At 36.2% G+C, this 17,349-nt stretch overlaps 1 protein-coding gene across 3 annotated transcripts in view; it reads right to left on the reverse strand.

Moving 5' to 3' along the window:
• Positions 1-17,349, reverse strand: part of CDKL5 (cyclin dependent kinase like 5) — a 123,800-nt gene that overhangs the window by 93,725 nt on the left and 12,726 nt on the right. Inside the window, exon 1 of one of the 3 annotated variants that reach the window (XM_058860568.1) lies at positions 6,422-6,482. The exons of the other annotated variants lie outside the window; for them this stretch is intronic. The gene's annotated coding sequence lies outside the window, so the exon portion shown is untranslated. Of the gene's footprint in view, positions 1-6,421; positions 6,483-17,349 lie in introns of those variants that run through there. 3 annotated transcript variants of the gene reach the window in all.

Genomic DNA, 17,349 nt, shown 5'->3' on the forward strand with positions numbered 1-17,349 from the left:
AAGCCTAATTTTTCTTTAAAATAGCATAGTATTTTATGTTGAGGTATATTGCTGATATTAATTTTGTAAAGTTTACCATTTATTTTTGCAGTTACAAAATGACTGACTGAAATTCTTAAATAATGAACATACTGTACATGGAAAGGAGCATTCAGTATACATACAGACGTGTAGAATACCTTTTAAAAAAGAACAAGCCTTGATAAAAACTACTACTGAATTCACAGAAGGAAAAAAAGTAATTCAAATGTAAATATATGCCAATTTTTGAGTATCTTTACTTTTTCAATCAAATCTCCCAAAAATCTCATTATACATGAAATAACAACAAGTAACTAGCTTTGGATTGCTGCACTAACTGTCAGGTCAGTACAGTATAGGCAAAAAGGCACCAATAAGATCAGCAAAAGATTCCATCTGAATACTTGTTATACTTGTTGACTTCATCTAAGCAGAAAGTGTTTCAAGACCCTAAAGTTTATAATAATTCATTTTTTAATATGAGAAAATGTGATGGAACATATCCCTTTTCTCAGTTTATGCAGGTTTTGATTGTAATCTACATATTATTCTTGAGGTAATTTAAAAGCCATTTATTTATTTACTAAAATGAATACTAACTCTCAAGTTTATTCAACAGATTCTTCGGGTAAGGGTGTTTCAGTATTATCTGTGTAAATTTCCTGTAAGTTTTTTCATGTCTTAACGTTTGTTATTTTCTCTTTTCTTTCTCCAACATATATTCCAGTCAAAGTTCTTCAGGGCTCTATTATATAAAAACTTCCACGTAGCATCAAAAATAACAATGGGAAAAGACTATCTATTCCTTAAAGGAAAAATAAAAATAAATGCCCTCCTAAAAAGCCCTTATCCTGAATCAAGGCAGAAAATCTAACTAAAATTTATGAACCTTGCAGACACAGAAGGCAGAGCTTGTTGGTTTGTCAAAGTAGCTCTTGGAGGGGTCAGTCCACTCAGAGAGAAGACAACAGAACTTGGCTGAGGCCTTGCCATTAAGAAATGTCTCTATCCTGGTAGGCCCAGAATGTGTTTAAAGAGTAAAACACACTAATATTATTTTATGGTGTTTGAGCACGGATTTGTTGTTATCCTTACTGTTACAGAAGCCTGTGAAGCTTTGCATTCACAGAACGTCATTTAATTGAAAATCAAGACTAACAAAAATAAAAGTGTCCACAAATATTTGCAAGACAATGCTTAAATGTTTCAGGATACAACCAGATGCTCAATTCTAGCTGTTCCTGATCCAGATTAAGTTGTCTGCAAATCCGAGTATCCACAGCCGATCACAAATCCCTATGTCTACCACCTCTACTAGCCCATGGTCAAAAACCAGTTCTAGTTTAAAAGTTTTTACACAAATCTATTTTATTTGTTTACATACAACTTTTTTTAAAGAAGAAATCCCAACAGTTATTTAGTTTTTTTTTTTTTTAAATTAGATACTACTTCCAAAAACCTTTGCAATAAACCTACTATATTCTTTTTTCAGTCCAGAAGATGTTACACAACGAGGATAGAGAAAGTTTTTTTGGAAAAAAACCCTCTGCTCTCCCTTTAGGCCACCATCTCAGCAGACTCAAGGGGACACTCTGGAGTAGCTTTGCCATCTGGATTCCAGGTTGCCAAATTATTAATGCTCTTTCAAACAATGACTCCAAGCCAAGACAACAAATCTTTTACAGAATCCTGCCATTTTCTTCTCTTGTTAGATGACACTTACAGCCTCATGTCAGCAAAGACAAGTCACAGATCAAGCTACCTAGAATACATGGATTCTCACACACCTCCTCTTATCCTAGCCTAGGTTAGCATTTTAAGATTTCACACTAAAAGATTGTCTTCCAACTCTGTATCTAACAGAGGTGACTAAGCCTGTCCTGTATCACTAACAGATTAGCAACATAACTTTTTTTTTTAATAGCACAGCAGTCACAATGGTAAAAGTTTTATCTGTTGTATAAAGAAAATTCACTGCTTGTGTTCCAATGCAACAATGATTAGCAAGAACAAAGACTGAGAAAGACAGAAACTCTTTTAAAACCAGGAAATGCACTTAGTTTTTTTAACAGATGCAAATGTGTTTGCCATGTCACAGACTTAAATCTGGGTATATCATTACCCTGTACTGTTTAATTCAATGCCTAGAGATACTAAATATAGATCATCAAGTTACAGTGATGAGGGAACTGGAACAAGCAAAAAGAAAGCATAACAATGGATCAGCATCCCCACAAAAATATACAAGAATGTCTGTCTACAATGTCATTATCCATCCCTCCCTTCCTATTGCGAAGGATAACATTATTTTAATACTTGAGGTACAATATTCCTATATTAAGTTCAACATTTAAGACTTGTATGAGACATAAATACACTGAAGCATTATTAATCATTCTGAGAAAATAAATATAACATTTTGTTTTCTTAAAAACCTTATAGCAATCAAAAAAGTAGACAATTATCTTTTTTTCATTTAACCACATGAAAGACCTGTACTGGCACCCCCATTCATTTAGACTAAAAAAAACCAAACAAACCACAAACTAAAAAACCCAACAACAACCAAAAAAAACCCACCAAAAAACCCTCCAAAAACAAAACCAAAAAAAACCAAACCATATTAAGGTGCAGCCAAATTTCCTGAAAATCATCTAGGAGAAACCAAATTATCTCTACTCTTCAACTAATTAACCATACCCTCTAATAAACAAAGGAAGACAGTACAAATAAGCCAGTTGCATGGCCAGGAATTTTCTGGAGTTAAGTTCAAGAAGTTCTAGCACATGACAAACAAGTCAATATATTTAATTGTTTCTGAATGGAAATTTACTGAAATCCCATAAAACGTATGCTATGAAAAAAGCTTGTACAGCATGGAAAGAATCTTCTGTCATTCTGCTCTGGGTTCCCATCTTGATAGCTTAAGCAGGATTTTCCAGCCATGTACACATGTACACTCATGGCCACAACCACTTTCAGGAAGAGTAAAAAGCCGAAGCACAAAATTCTGAATTTTAGAAATGCTAAAAACTAAACCACCTAAAATAAGATACTAAACACTAAAATATATTTTAAACATTGTATGCACTCAAGTCACTCACATTTCCAAGCAGAAGACAAAATCAGAGAGCTGTACCAAGCACTTGTACCCTAAAGGGATCAAGACACTCAGAGCCTACGAGAAAGCAAATAACTTTCCTTTCCTATCAGTGCTCAAACACTGCAAATACTGATTTATTTTTGATTTTATTTACTCTGCAACATGTATAATGCTCATTTCATAATCAGTTATTCCATATTTCAATTTTTTAACTCTTGTTTATCATGGTTATGCAATCATATGATTTTTGAAATCATAAGTGCAAATACAGGCCACAAATTAAAAAGACACAGGCACCCTAATTTTTTTCTATTTTATCCTAGTTCAATATAGGAATATTTTTAACAATTTGCCTATGTAGACACATTCATACACCTCTGTGTAGGTTCTCCAGGTGGTGTGTATGGACTGGAGGAGCACAATGCCTATAGACAGTTCAAAAGCCAGTCAGAACCCCTGACTGCCCCAGACCTATCACTGTCATTCAAAAATTACTCCCACTGAAATCTCAGCTTCCCTAAGTCCTGCCCAGCAGCAGGACCAGAGCCTCAAACTGAAAAACATAGTGTTCCTTCTGAACACCAGGAAACCACTGCAAGGGTGACTGAGCCCTAGCACAGGTTTCTCCACAGGGATTGCAGAGTGCCCACCCTGAGGATACCCAAAAGTCACCTGGACATGGATCTGAGCAACTGACTCTAGGTGTCCCTGCCAGAGCATGGGGCTGGACTGGATCACCTGAAGAATCCCCTTCCAACCCCAATCAGACAGTGATTCTGTGATCAGATCCATAGAAAGGGATAAGAGAATAGCTTGCTACCAACCCTCACAGCAGAGGAAGAAAAAGGAACTCCCTTTCAAAAACCTGGCATTAGAGCAGACTCCCTTTGCTCTCAGCTTTGGTCTCTTATATCCCCTTCTCAATAACTGATCTTTACCTTGTTCTAAAAAAACATTTCTTCTTCCCTTTCCCACACCATTATCATGTATCTTAAGCTCAGTCACTCTACTAGGTTAAATCAACTTCCTAGTGTCCTCAGGCTCTTCATCTTTGCATCCCGGTAACTTCCAAATTCCAAACAGCAATAAGCACTCAAACAGGATATTTTTATGGTTTTATAATGCCTGAAACCTGGACAAATTTTTATCATTATTTGTGAAATCTTGAGTGTAACCATGAGAAGGTAACTCTTCCATCCCTTATTAGATATTCTAACAGCACTTTAAAAGAAAACTTTGATTTTTTTTTTTTACTTCTGAAGTAGCTTCTTTCTCAACAATTAACCATTTTGGCTTGAATTAAAAAAGAGTCAGAACCAAACCGCATGAAAAGCCATAAAATAATCAGGCTGAGACAGCCACCCAGTTTAGGGAGGGTGGAGGGAAGAGAAGAAAATAGCCCAGATGCATTTGTCAAAAGTTATAAGCAATTTAAAAGTAGGATCCAAAGAGGAAGCTTTGGAAACCTTAATTATAGAGAGTTCCAGACCTGAGTACTAAAAAAAAACCCAACACAAAACATCCAAAGAGCTAGCAAGACCAGATGTTTCAATTTATTCTTTTTGTGTCTTTGTTAAATAAATGGGTTTTTTAAATAAGCTTAGAAACTCATATATATATCTCAACATCTATTCTAAACCAATGAATCTCACTTTTTTATCTCCAGATCTGTATATATCACAGAATATAAGTACTGTTACAGTATTCAGTTCTCAAATTTACAAATTTCGAGCTGACAACCATGATATTCATGAAGGCTTCGTTCCATTTAGAGCAGAGTTCTGAGACAAACAGAAAGGGATGGATTCAGTATGATATCAGTAGTATCGCTCTTCCTTTCAGTAACAAATAAAACTGACACTGCAAAATAAACAAAAGAGTCCTTAAAAATGTATATACCTTGATCTTGAAATTAATTTTTAAAGAAGACTGAAAACAAGCCTAAGGATTGTAGCCAGTGGTCTTGATAAAACAAAAAACTAAAAACCCCACAGCTTGCACAAACTCTGAACGAGGATCTAGGCTTTTTGTTTGGATCTTTTTGTTTGTCAGGTTTGGTTGTTGGTTTTTTTTTTTGTAAATTCCTTAAATTTTGTCTGTCCATAAGTTTAAGGCCGTATCAAGAAGTCCATTTCAGTTACCCAAGCATTTCTTTCCTGCAAAATACCGCCTCTTCAGAAGTTTCACTTAGTGAAATAAAAGAAAGCAGATTAAATCAAAAGATCAGCTCATGCAATATCATGGATACACTAGACTTTTCCTAGTTTTAATAAAGAAGAGAGATCTGCAATCAAGAACTAATTGGTTGTTTCCAGTGCAACAGGAAAGACTGAAATAAAGGAGAACTGTAACCAAACAAAAGCCCACCAACAGAAAAAAGAGGGAAAGATAATGACCTGTGAAATGAAAGTCAATAAGAAAAGTGTTTCAAATCCTACATATGGAGTGTGGAAACCACTCCCTTCTGAAATACTGCAATTCATTAGGTACTGCATGTATGTAATTTCTTTACCACAAAACTTAGATCAGCAAACTGATACAGACTTAAAACAGATGTTAATGTAATTTAACTTGAAGACTGCCAGTTGCTTACTTGGTAGGACATTTTCAGGATTAGCTGAAGGGAGCAGAAGTTTCATTAGTAAAATTGGTACTGGGATAAGCCCCCAGAAACCATAGCCTCTTATACTCACTTTTATCACAGATTCTTGGGGGTTCTAAAATGTTTTACATTAATGGGGTTTTCTTCTGCCACAAGAAAAACAAAGTGTTCATCCACTATGCTTATTTCTCTTAAGGTTTAGCATCACTCTCTGCATTGATCAGTATATACATATATACATACATATATATATATAAAAAGTATGGATCACATAAGAGTAACTCTACACCAAATGAAAAAAGCAAAGAACTACTTGTGACTGTACATTTTCCAAAAATAAATTTAGAAATTCTGCTTGCAATTATGTAATTTAAAGTTATCAGATTCAATTTTGGAACTACCTTTGTGTTCCTGTGAAAAGGGAAATGCTACACAACCATTTAAAGAATGGTATTTGGGACCGGCATCCTCAGCTGTTAAATATTGCTTAAATATAGATCATGGAACCTGTTCAGCAGCTTAGTTAAATTTAAACTTGAAATGTAAGCCTTGGAAAAAGAAAGAAAAATATATTTGATCATCTACACCAGTTAAATACTGGCAATACTGTTTTTCATTATTACAGATTTCAGCAAAATCCTGAGTTATATTTGTATCTCAATCTGTACTGCACTGATATCTCTCTTAGTTCCTACCTCCTGGGGCCACTACAACTTGCTAGGCAGATCAGTTTGCATCAGAGCACACAAGGAAATTGGCACTAAGGCTGCATTCCATCCAGGTATTAGTTTTTATAGGGGATTCTTCAGCATTCATATTTTTCTCTACACAGCTTCATCCTGAAAAAAAAAAATGTAAAATTGAAGGATCCAAATAATGACCTATCTTCCTTAAAAAAATTACAAATTGCCCTGTTCTGGCATGGTGTATACCTTTAAAACTCAGCATATACAAAAAAAAAAAATCAATCACCTCAATGACTTCAGTACTGTAATTACTAATTCTACAGGTCAAACCATAAACTTCACAGGGAAGACATTAAGGTCTTGTTAAATTGGATAGCATTCATTTTAAGAAAGCGAACCAAAGTTACAAGGCTTATGTTTCTACCACACGTGCTGAGCTTGTCTATACAGAGCAATAACAATGAACTTTATGACAGATGTAATATTATTCCCTGCAGCAACTCTAGCACAGCCTCTCAAGTCTAATTCACTGTTTCTATATATAGTAAGTATTTTTACTGTATTGAATCCCCTTCCATATGATCCTGTTCCACATACCTTTAAACTCTACTTTAGGGATTAAACAGCAGAGTATTGCATGAATAAATGGACATCTAAGCAGATTAAACCAATGCTGCAGTCAGAATAATATTAATTACTTCTTTCTGTACCAACACTAACAACTGATAAACAGACCATTGTACACACTTACAACGATCACCTTAAATACACTGAAGTTTGTAGAAATGGACATTGTGCCTTGCATGCCAGCCTTAGTAATTACAAGTAAATTTCAATAAAAGCATAATCCAAGAGTTCTTGGACCAATTTCTACAGCAATAAGAGATCATAAAAAAATGTTCAACTGAATGTAAAGAATTTTTCACATGTTCCCTTCATGCTACTTGGTTTGTGTGCACTTTGGAGGTACAGGAGAAATGGCCAAGAAGGTCAACTGGTAAAAAAATGGTCACTGAGAAATTCCACAATTGCAGCAATGGCTACAACATCCTGTGATAAAAATCAAGATGCTGGCAGAAGGCTACAGAAGTTTCCTAGTTACTTCAACACCCTCCACCAGCACCTGCACACTAAGGACACTCCGTAAGCTCAAATAGGAGCAACCAAGAGTTAGCCAATTTCACACTGTCAGAATAACACTGGGGCTACTGTGCTCCCTCCCCTTGCAGTTTTACCAACAGTAGAATGGTACTGGCAAGACTCAAAAAATCCTGACAGCTTCCGAATAATGGGCGTTCCCAAATTCCCCTTTTCTGATAAGCTCAGAAACTGGGAAAAGGTATCTATTTCGTCAGTGTGCTTCACAACCCACCTGATCGCCATGGCAATCTCACAAAAAATAACATGGCTTGTTCATGACTAGAATCTTTAGCAACTCACATGTCTGAGATGTAAAACCAGCACAAAGAGTTTGCTGTCATGGCCTCTCATTCACTCTCATCATCATGATCAAATCAGTCAGATTCTGATGTTCCTCTTTTCATTTTGTTAACTCAGAAGATTAATCCACGGAAATGGAAAATAAGCAGAAGATTACCAATGAATTAGAGAGGAATTGCTTAAGAGATAATTAACCAACTGCAGGCTGAACAATGAGACTGAAAAGGATAGGGTACTGTGTTTGATCAGATTAGGAACTGCTGAGCAACATTGTTTGTGACTGCACCAGCAACATCTGTGAACTTCACTCAAGGCTGAGGGAGAGAAAAAAAAAAAACAAACTCGAAATTCTCAGTTATCCAAAGCACTTCCAGAATCCAAGCAAAATTAGCAGGGTTCATCTCAAGTCATAGAACAGAATTTTTTTTTCCCTTCAAATCTGAAAACCAAATGAAGCATAGCAACCAGTTCAGCAATGCAGATAACTTTTCAATGTTATTTAAAGAGAGTTATGGGATTTTGTGAAGTATTCATATACAGAAATATCTTGAACTTTCACTTTTGAAAACACCTTTACTTAGTAAAGATCCAAAACATAATAATGAGATTCAATTTTTTTATGGGATTCAATTGCTCTATGAATCAAAATAGTCAAAGTTTTTGAACCAAAAACTTGCGAGGCGACATGAATTGTGACTGCACAAGCCCTCAGCTTGAGATGTGCAACAGCAGCTCCAGGAATGCTTGAGTGTTCAGGGTGGACTCAGGAGTCAGCAGGTACTGCCACTTTCCAATAGCCTACACTAGGGTGTCAAGGACTTCAGACAGGTGACCAGACAGGGATCTTCTCAGTGTTTAAGTGTCTGACACAAGGGTGTGAAGAAGATAAACCCAGATTCTTCTTGGAGGTTGTGCTGGTCTTACCTAAAGCACTACAGAGGTGTCCCTGAAAGGCCAAGCAGAAGTGGGCATGAATTGACACAGAGGAAGGTCTGTCTGACTGGCAGTGAGGAGGGCTCTGAAATGAAGCAGGCTGCTCCCAGAGGCTGCAGAGTCTCATGTCAGAGATACTCAAAACATGATCAGAATGTGGTCTTTGTTCACTGAGCAATCTGCTCAGTGTGGCCCTGGTGCAGATGAGGGTTTGGCTTCCCAGAGGTGCTTTCCAGCCTCAGCTACTCTGTGATTCTTTGACACCCTTGGAGCTATCTCAAACTGTAGTGCATGATGTGTCTGAGGAAGTACAACAGGAAGTAACTGTCCAGATTCAAGAGAAGAGTGCAGAATTTTATTATCCCTTGCTTGTTCTATAGTGTCCATGCTTAATGCCTAGATTTTAATTTGCCACAATCCTCTTTAGCCCTGAGATATTATTTCTCCATTCCTGCCCACACTTCAAGGCAGCTAGCAGTTCTCTGAACATTATGTTATCCATACATAGTCCCTTCATATGTGTCTAAATTAAGAAAGCTCTTAAACTTTGTATTGCTAATCTTGGCTCAGATGCCTATTTTACAAAATGTGAATTGTGTGTTCCCTCTTTCAATGCAACATGAAGTGTTTCCTGAATTTTCAGACATCTTTATAGCTTTCTAATAAAAAAAAATTAAGACAAAATAAAACTTCGCTTCTTTATGCCTCACACTTGCGGCATTAAATTAACAAATTTGTTATGTCATGTAGCAGTTACTTTAGAAAACAGAAATACAAAAATGTCTGAGAATTTAAGGGATAGGCCAGCAATTGCAACTTTTGTTTTGAAATAGTTTCAATGACCCATCACCAAAACGCTAATACTACTAAAGCAATAGGCTATTCACTTAAAATCCCTATCAGAGGCCCCAGGAATGAAATTATTTTACCAGGCTAGCTTTCTTTATTGGAAAAAGCAATATGAGCTGTGCCGTCTTCCTTCAGGACAATAAAATGAATCAGAGGTACAAGATGAACTTTAACTCCCCTTGAAGAAGTTGCATACAGACTGAAATTACTCTTTGAGGCATTCTAGGGTACCTGTGTTTGCCTCACCAGTGGATTACTCCTCGTTTGGTGGTTCCATTCGTATAGCAAATGATTTATTTATTAGCTGCTTGTCCTCTACTTTTGTATTACAAAAAAGCCCTGTCAAGTCTAAACAGCCAAGACAGAACACTGTGGATTGTTATCTAGGACAATACAGTGATATAATGCAACAAAATCTCAGACCTACAAGCAGGAAAATGATCACACTTAGAGCTGAACATAAAAATGCATCACTGACTCAGGTTCTCTGTAGGATTTTCGTCTTCATTTGCTGTGGAGATGCAGAATGGATGGGGAAAAGTTTACCACTTAGAGAAAAGGGTTCAGTCAGAAGTCCTGAAAAGGACTAGACTATGTATTTTCCATTCCCACAGGAACAAGTTTTACCCTTTTCATTGCTTGCTTAACTCTAACTATACTTAAGATTTCTCTGGAGTATACAAGTATACTAAGCAAAAGTTGTTCAAATTAGAAAGGATGGCCTCCTGTAATCAAGGAAAAAAGACTGGATTCTGTTCTCTCTCCTACTCACCACACTGGGTAAGATGAGACCCCAGGGAAAACTCTGCTTACAAGGTCACTTCTAATATCCCTCTCCCATTTCAGCATACAGGGACAGCCAACCCTGGCATAGTAAAAAACACAGTCCTAGGAAAATTAATTTTAAGTTTTTTAACTCTGTTTCAAAACTGATGCCTGCACTACTTACCTTTTACAATTAGCCTGACAAGGTACAATTCAAAGGCTACCCAATTACATCCACATATCAAAGAACTCCTCAACAGCTTTTCCTCACGGACACTTAAGGAAAAAAAACCCTAGTACAAGCATGTCAATTTGTAGGTATCATGTGTCCATTATAACATTTAATATTACATCAAATAAAACAATATAAATCAGGGGAGAGATATAATATTTGCAGTACTTTCCCCAGGTATACAATTGAGTGTAACAGGCATTGAAACAATTGCCTTTGACCCGCTTACGGTGCTTTCATCATGATGATTTAATCTATCATAATGAATTTCTCTTCATTATGTTCTCTTTCTCAGAGTTCCTGAGGTTTTCAGGAGCCTCAAATTCCCCCACAGTGTTCAAAAAATATGATCTATTTATGGCATCTGCTAGATGCTGACAGACAGAATGGTATCCAAAAAAATTATTTTAGTGCACCGTGGTCCCAATACAAAATCATGCAAGAGCAGGTAAAAGCAACAGTAAAAACCTCTTCACCTGATCATCTGCCCATAGTTTATGAATCTGTCCAAAACACATTGCTTTAGTCCATGTTATAAATGCAGTATGCAAAAAGCTAATTTAAGAGTCAAACAACTTCAGTTAGGGAATTCCTTTTCTAGAATTCCTTGAGGCAATTTTAAGGCAAATACACTATTCACCATTAGAAAATGGAAAGTAACTTATCACACTCAGTCATTCAAACATTTGGGAGAGATGAGAACAAACATCTAGACCTTGCCATTTAAAACAAAATAGTCATGAACCTAGCAAAACACAGTGAACAGCAAGGTGTAAGACTCACAACCTAAGCAAAGGCTAACATTAGTACTTCCAAAAGCCTTAAAAAAAAAATAAAAAGCGCAAAGCCAAATGGCTATTAATTGCCCACTTTCCAATTAATGAGCAGGGAAATCTCATCAAATACCATCATTCTCTCCTCTATTTGCTCCTTGTACTTGTTCTTCTTCCCTTGAGACTTACCTTGTGCCTTACACAAGACAAAAAGTTTCCTCACAGACACCAATGCAGATTCTAAATGAAGAAAGTAAAAACCCTAATCTGTGACACTAAAAAATGTACCTGCTAAATCTGGAGTCAGAGTAGGTATCAACACATCTAGGTTACCAAATAAATCCTTCTTCTAAAAATCCCTCCCAGCTAAGTAAGAATACAGGTAGTATCTTCAAAAAAAGTATTAGGCATTTTTCGTTTACCTGGAATCTGTTTCTTTCAAAAAAGGGGTGGAGGCTACATACCTTTAGGTGCTCCTTATTTCTTTAAACCAAAAGTAAATCATTAACACTAGTAAGACCTGCAGACCATAGGTATTTCAAATATTTCTGCCTCTGCTGACATAGTAGCAGTCTATATGAAGAACTGTTATCTGCCTAAAAAATGCAGCTTTACTAAGATCCAATCTTTCAAGAAGAGTAAAAAAAGTTACACTTGACTGACCACAAGTCTACCAGATCCAGCGTGTGGTTTCTGTCAACAGCCAGGAGGTAATACCGAGTATGGCCTAAGATCATTACAAGTAGGAAAGGACAACCCTTAATATTCTCCCAAAGACTCTCCTATACAGACACAGTCCCCAAATATAGTATTATTCTCATTGTCCTCGAGTGATTTAATCACTTTCTCAGATCTAGATTTCAGTACAGCCCTGTTTTGTACATTTTGACAAAACAGTGTTTATTTAACAAAATACCCCAGAAACTGAAAAGAGCATAATATCATGCCATGTTGACAAGACAGTTGTAACAAGAATATTCTACCAAATACAAACTTGCAAGTAAAACCTAGTTTAGCTCAAACTCAATGTTATCATCCTTACACACAAATTTTTGGATGGATCACAAACTGATTTGTGGCAGACCAAGGCAGTTCATTACAGTAGTTACACAAGGTCTTAAAACCTATTAGTCTTACTTAGCAGTAAAAAGAATATCACTCTACAGAATAGAACAAGCTAAAAAGCAAACTGCCTTAGCTAACCAGAAGTCACAACAGTTAATTGAAAATGACTGAGTAATAAATCAGCCATATGTTTAAAATTATTTTTTTTCCTAAAAATGCCACATTCATTACTGAAAGGCCACAAAGCATGTACTTTATTTGAAGAAGCTAAAGTGGGTACTTGTCAACAGAAAAGGTTAGGATGCCAGTGAAACTAATACAGGGCTAAAGGACTTTTCACCCACAATAGCCCACACGAAGTGCAGAACAATTAAAGCATTCCATTCTACCATGTCTTCAGACTGCTTTCACTGAATGTTGAAAACGCTGCTAAGTGGTACCTGTCTGAGAGAACACAGGAACCCAGAAATTTCAAAAATTATTAAGTTACAGCTGTAGTCACAACTTATCTGTGTTCTTATGACTTCATCTAGTCAGGAGTGATTATTCTCATTTTACTAGAGTGCTGTTTTAAGTGTAGCAACCCAGCTATAATGATAAATCTGAACTGTGGGAGCTGAAGAGGGCAGGGAGAGAAGGGAAAATAGCCCACTTAGTGCACTTATATTCAAGGTATACAATGTGAGTTTGCCCATCATACAAGACTGGGAGGAGCTGTTGGCTTCTGAAGGCAGAGGCCCTGCAGAGACATCTGCACAAACAAGAGACAAATTACCAAGGGACACCAACCCCTAAGACCTTTAACAAGGGCAAGTGCCAGGTTCTGCACCTGGGATGGGGCAACACTGTGCTGGGGACTTCTAGATCAGGTATTAGGAAAGGTTCTTCACCCAGAGGGTGGCTGGGCACTAGAACAGGCTCCGCAGGGAAGTGGTCACAGCACCAAGTCTGACAGGGATGGGGAAGTGTTTGGACTCAGGTTGCTCTCAGTCATACTGTGGGATTCTCAAGGTGTCCTGTGCAGGGTCAGGAGCTGGACACTATGATCCTTGCGGCTCCCTTCCAACTCAGGACATTTTATGATTCTAATAATTCCCTCTCTTCCTTCCAGGTGCTTTAAAAATTAGCAGCTTTTAATGCTGTAAAATTCTCATTTAAGTTTACTAGCAGAAACAGAACATCCACTATCTGCTTATGCCATCAAATAATTAATTTGCCCTTTTTTTTTCAGATTTGTAACATCGAAAAAAAAACCTACTACCTTTTGACATTAGTTCTTTGAAACACAACTGTAAAACTGATCTAATAGTTATTAAGTGTAATTTTATCAATTTACATTGAACTAGAATGGAAATTGAATAGGGTGTTTTCAGTAGTTTAAGAAGTGCAGATTACTCGATTCATTTATCTCAACACTCATTAAGGGTTACGATTCAATTATTTTAATATGGAAGTCTTCCTGAGAAGGAAAAGACATTTATTTCTGGTTTGAAAACATTTATTTACCTGATACAAAAGCATAGGACCATATGGAAACTACCACTCTCAGTATTTTCTGATCTCCTTCAATTTATTTCCATTGATGAGCACACAAACATGATTAACAACAGAAGTCTACTCTCACCACCAAATAAAATGCCTTGTAAAAACATCTGATCCTAAATAATATATTTTCTTTACTACATCTTGTATCTGCCATAAACATGCAGCATTAACAAGTATTATACAGACCCAGTTGTAGAAAATATAGATAAAAGACTAATATTGAAGACACTGTCACATGATCTTCTGCTGTAAAATAAACCCCATAGGCAGTAACAGTGAATTTTCATTCTCACTCAAGTAATAGAAAGCACGCGTTCATACGTGCATGATTTCCACTTATGACGTACGCCTTTACAAAAATCAATAAGCTTTAAAACCTGCTGATGCTAATCTCATTAATTCCACCATATATTAAGATGTTAGCCACCGGGAAGTGGAGCAGAATAACAGTAGAGCTTCCATATGTAGAAGATGACTAACAAAGCAGAAATTCCTACACCTCCTACCCACCAGCAGAGCCTAACAAATAGTGTCAATTTTACATATAGGTATCAGTCTGCTAGAGATGAATGATTTCTTGCATGTTCCCTTCCTTCAGAATACCTGATCAATGCATTATTGTCTCATCTGAAACAAGAATTTGACCATCAACTTCAAATCAGTTAATTTGGAATAGACATCTTGCATCATTATATGTTTTCTGGGATACTTGACAGGAATAAAACTTTGGGGAATAGTTCTAGTTTAATATTTAATTTTCTTACTGTTACCAGTATGGATAAGCTATCACAGACACATCGTTTAAACAAAAATACCAAGGCTTGAGTTTTTTATTCTTCAAAATGTGACTGTGTATTGCAAATGTCTAAAGGTAACTGTTAGAACATTAGCTGAAATAAAAGACAATTAGCTAGGTAGTTTCAATCCTTTTTTTTTTTTTTTTTTGGTTCAATTGATTAGACATAGTTCACTATAATTTTCAAAAGATGTTTTCTTAATACTTCAACTGAAGAAGATTCAAAACCCTATTTGAGGACTAAAAGTAGGCAGAGAGAGAAAAACCAGAAAGATTAAAACCCCATGTAACATACTGAAGACTCCTCTTAAGATCATCTTACGTTTATAAATCATATGTATGGGATTTTTTTAGTATTTCTCTATCATACGAGTGGACTGTTTATAAGAATGTAATACAGTTTAAGGAAAAAAATTTAAAAGAGGTAGGCTTCTCTTTAGGGCTCCACAGGGCTTGAAACTTCAGAGAAACAGAAATGGACTGAATTGAGTTTACGCTTTTTTCCTCTAGTGAAAATTAATGTAAATGAAGGGCAGACTGAGACTTCTTTCTATTTCCATTTGATACAGCACAGAACTGGCATCTAAACATAAAGTTCTTAAATGGTAAAAAAACCTCAGAAGTGTAGATCTTGAAATTTTACCAGGATTTTTTCCCAACCATAATTTTTTTTTTTCCATCTTCTCTCTGTCTCCTGCAACATTTGCAGACGTGACCCCCAAAAATTTCAGAACTGTAAAAGCTTATCAAACAGAATAACCCACACTGGAAAACCCAAGAACTACAGAGATTAGGCTGTCAGTAAAACAGTGCAGAAGAGCAGATCTCACAAAAGGTGTATTTCCCACTGTTGAAAACACAAGTTAGCCTGCTGTTTCTGAATTACAGTATTTTAAAATGTGTTAATAGATGTACTAGAGCAACACACTTCCCCCTCCTCCTCCAGTCTCACAAGCAATGCTTCAGTGCTTCCCCTCTCAGTACTTCCACATCCCATCACCTCATTCATCAATTATTGCTTTGCTTTTCATTTTCTTTGTTTTTACATAAGTACAACTGAACTGCAAAACTGGAAATGTAAAGTTTATGTAATTATGACTTAATTACTACCAGGCCTTTAGTCTTCAAGAGAAAAAATATTGAAATCATAGTGGAGTTTTGTGTCCCAGTTGGAAGAAATGCAGTTGAATAGCTTAAGTTTCTTTAACACAAATGGATAAAACAGGGAACTTTTTTTTTTCAGTTCATTACTGGAACTTTAGGGGAGAAATTACAATTATCACTGAATAAAAGTACTCAGCATATCTCAGTATTCTATCTCAAAAACAGTTTACAACCTAGAGAGACCTTTTAGATTTGCTTTCTATTCAATATTCTTAAATGCTGAACCAAGAACTCCACTATCAAAAAGGAGAATATTAAGGAGTTCCAAACAACTTCTTGTGTACAGAGATAGGAGCAGGGACACTGAGGAGTGCTCAGAACATCCCATCTCACATCACTGACAAAGCTGCAAAATCTATCTAAAATGTCTTAGTACAGGAACCAGCAAAACTCATTTCCACTTAACCCCTACCTTCTGGTACAAGTAGAATTGATGAAAACTATTGCTGTTCACATCCTTCAGCTCTGATTCCATTAAGCTGTGCCTCTGCTGCAAGAAATACTTACAACAGAGGGATAGTTAATAGCATTACCAGATAATTGGGAAAAATTATGTTGTTTATTTTGCAAAAGAGCTACTTGGTTATTATACTGTTTAACTAAAAGAATCATTACAAATAAGAGTCAGAGAAAAAAAAAAAAAACCTGACCACTTTTTCATCTTGAAATTGTATAAGCAACAGCATATGAGCAGTGGGGAATAAAAGAATAAAGGTGCCACCCTGATCAGAGCCAAGCAACAAAGGTGAAAACCACATAGCAACTACAGATACAGCCCAGAATGTTCACAGTTTATGCCAAGAAGCATAAGCATGCTAAAGATTTCTGTTTTCTCAAGGTTTGCTCCAGATTGTGGTTTTCCATCTTGCTTCACAAATCTCTTAAAGGTAGATATGCAAAACAAAGCAATTAAATAAAGCCATTCATGGAACCCAAAGTATATTTTCAGGTCATGCTCAGCACAACTCCTCATACAGCACAGATCTGTATTTTTTTTCCACTCTTACCACGTTTAATTTATTTTATTTACTCCACTTAATAACTTTGAACAATCAGTCAGTCATTTATACCATGGTACACAATGCTTTATTGCTTAAACTCCTTGAAGGAACAGAAGCAGTGTATTCTATCCCACAATTCTGGTAAACTTTTAAACAAAAAGTTCAGACTACTAGTTTGGAAACACAGACTCTAAAAAATGCTGATAGAAAATATACAGCTTTCATCACAGAACAAATGCAGGGAAGTAACTCTTAATTACTCAACTTTAACTAAATCTGTTTCTCACTACCTAAGGACAAATTCCTGTTTTCATCTAATTCTCCTATTGTGAAAGGATCATAAGGATGTATGTTTAACAGTGTTTAGATTTTAA

This window comes from Poecile atricapillus, chromosome 1 (assembly GCF_030490865.1).
Source record: "Poecile atricapillus isolate bPoeAtr1 chromosome 1, bPoeAtr1.hap1, whole genome shotgun sequence".
Taxonomy (NCBI): Eukaryota; Metazoa; Chordata; class Aves; order Passeriformes; family Paridae; genus Poecile; species Poecile atricapillus.